General features: G+C 46.3%; 1 non-coding gene across 1 annotated transcript; it reads left to right on the top strand.

Annotated features, from left to right (window-relative positions):
- Positions 1–1,312: 1,312 nt before the first annotated feature.
- trnan-guu (transfer RNA asparagine (anticodon GUU)) lies at positions 1,313–1,386 on the top strand. The gene has a single exon. It is a non-coding gene; the product is annotated as a tRNA-Asn (tRNA).
- The last annotated feature ends 1,164 nt before the right edge of the window (positions 1,387–2,550 follow it).

Genomic DNA, 2,550 nt, shown 5'->3' with positions numbered 1-2,550 from the left:
ATGCTGCCCCTCAGGTCCCTTTAAAGTCTTCCACCCTCACCTCAAACTGAAACTCACGACTTTCGGACTCCCATATCCTGGGGAAAAGATCTCTGGTATTCATCCTATGCATGCCCCTTATAAACTTCGAATGGTCACAGACGCTCCAGGGAATACAGCCCCAGCCTATTCAGCCTCTCCCTGTAGCTCAAACCCTCTAACTCTGGCAACAACCTCCTAAATCTTTTCCTAGCCCTTTCAAGTTACACAACACCTTTCCGACAGCAGGGAAACCAGAACTGAGTGCGGTATTTCAAAAGTCACCACTTCCTCTGGCAGTTCATTCAATAAACGCACCATCCTCTGCGTGAAAAAGTTGCCCCTTAGATCTCTTTTGTATCTTTCCCCTCTAACGCTCAACCCATGCCCTCTCGTTCTGGACTCCCCCACCCCAGGGAAAAAACTTTGTCTATTTAACCTATCTATGCCCCTCATGATTTTATGCATATACAGTTACAACGTTTAAAAGACATTTGGATAAGTACATGAATACGAGAGGTTCGAAGGTTTATGGGCCAAACACTGGTAGGTGGGACGAGTTTAGTCTGAGATCATACTCAGCATGGACTGGTTGGATGAAGGGTCTGTTCAGTGCTGTCTGACTCTAGGACTGGCCTGTACTGGTCTTAAACCCATTTTCTTACCTCCCCCATAACCATCCACATCTTTATCGTTCAAAACTCCGATTAACTTAGCCTTGAATATGTTCAATGTAGAATGGGGAAGAGGTTTTGGCAAAATATTGTCGGTTGGCAGGTGGAAAAATGTTCAGGAAGTAAAACAGAAATCCCAGTCTCCAGCTTTGTGAGTCTTTAGAAACTCTTTGGGAAGTGGAATTAGAGGAGAATGAAGCAATGAACTGTCCGACTGAGCAGAGACAGTCCAGACACCGTCCCCTTGTTTAAGAGGCCGGGAGATTGACTCTGATATTCTCGGGACATGAACTGATCTGAGACATTGAAAGAATTCTCTGCACATCAGGAATTTAAACCTCTTCTCGACTCGGGACCAATGAGAAAATACGGGAAGAGGCAATACACTGAAAGGCTCGGAGGGCGATGTCCCCGGTGTAAAAGGGCTAGTTCCTCGTGACATGGATGTGCCTGCAGATGGTGGGATCAGACTGTCCCCATGTCTCCACTACGAATGTCCAAGGCTTTATTATGGATAAGTAAAACTGACAGAAGACAATGGTAATTCTGGGCGGGTCATGTTGAATTATGAATTGAATAGCAGCTTTCTCAAAGAGACTGTGCAGGCGGTTTTCGGGTCTGTCTCTGTGGCGCAATTGGTCAGCGCGTTCGGCTGTTAACCGAAAGGTTGGTGGTTCGAGACCACCCAGAGACGGAGTGCTTGCTATTCTCGCTTTTACCGCTTTCTTGGCTGCGCGTTTTTAATGGTGTCAGGAAAATGTTTCTCGAACGGAAATCTTCTCCACTGAGGAAGCACAGAGGGGTTTCTGAATTGACTGAATTTCTAACGTAAAAGACTGTGGACGCTGACAGTCCGAGACAGAAAGAGAAACTGCTGGAGAAACTCAGCAGGTTTGGCTGTACCTGGATCAGGAAACAAAAAGAGTTCTCAAAAAGGTTTTCTCTGATTCTCTTTCCACAAATGCTGCCTGACCTGCTGAGTTGCTCCTGCAATTTCCGGTTTTGTTTTTAACTGAATGTCCATGTCATCTTTCGGGATGAAACACCCAGACTCGCCATTTGCAGATATTTAACCCTTTCGAAACCTGTGAAGTGATTGGATTCAAACAAACTCTGCAATGATTCACTCTTTCACAGCTCCACAGGCAGAGAGACCTGGGAAATGAAGCTGTCAGTGTGGTTCTGTATTGGTGGTGATGCGATGGACATCAAAACCATTGCGGTTTCCCCACGCAGGTGTGAACCCTGCCGACTACAGTTGAGAACTACCGTCAGAAAGAAAGGGAGATTGCTAAAACGGTTTTTTTTAAAGATGCAAATCAGTGGAGGAGTTGAAATATTTCAATCACATTGGGACTGGTCGGGAATCTGCAACCCACTGCCTGACAGGGTGGAATAAGCAGATTACCACAGAGCTGCTTTTGAGGATATGAGCCAAGCATTTGGAAATGAGACGAGAACAGTGAGGGGCATGAAGTCGTGATCGAAATGAAGCAGGCACCTGAGGATTAATGTGTTTTATTTGCCAGTGAAAGATACTGCTTCACAAAGTTGGGACTATGGAAGGGAAGCAACGACGGTGATTATCTTTGGCTGTTCACATTGTGAATGTTCCCATTGCTGCGCATGTCCGTGTTAACGTCAGAACTCTGCAGCATGGCGGGGTCAGGTACGCTCAGTGCCAGGGGCGCAATGGATGACGCATCTGACTCCACCTACCTGTTTGAAATGCAGCTCACAGCTTCTTCACACACCCCAATTATTCTTTCTCATTGTCCTGAAGCTGGCATAAGGTTTGAATTCCTGATCTGCAGGAACGAGACTCTTTTCACTGTCTCGCGTCAGTAAGTGTCCCTGA

This window comes from Chiloscyllium plagiosum, unplaced genomic scaffold (genome assembly GCF_037043375.1).
Source record: "Chiloscyllium plagiosum isolate Xiang-an unplaced genomic scaffold, Cpla_swu_hap1 HiC_scaffold_27, whole genome shotgun sequence".
Lineage (NCBI taxonomy): Eukaryota > Metazoa > Chordata > Chondrichthyes > Orectolobiformes > Hemiscylliidae > Chiloscyllium > Chiloscyllium plagiosum.
This window is presented reverse-complemented; position numbering and strand designations above follow the sequence as displayed.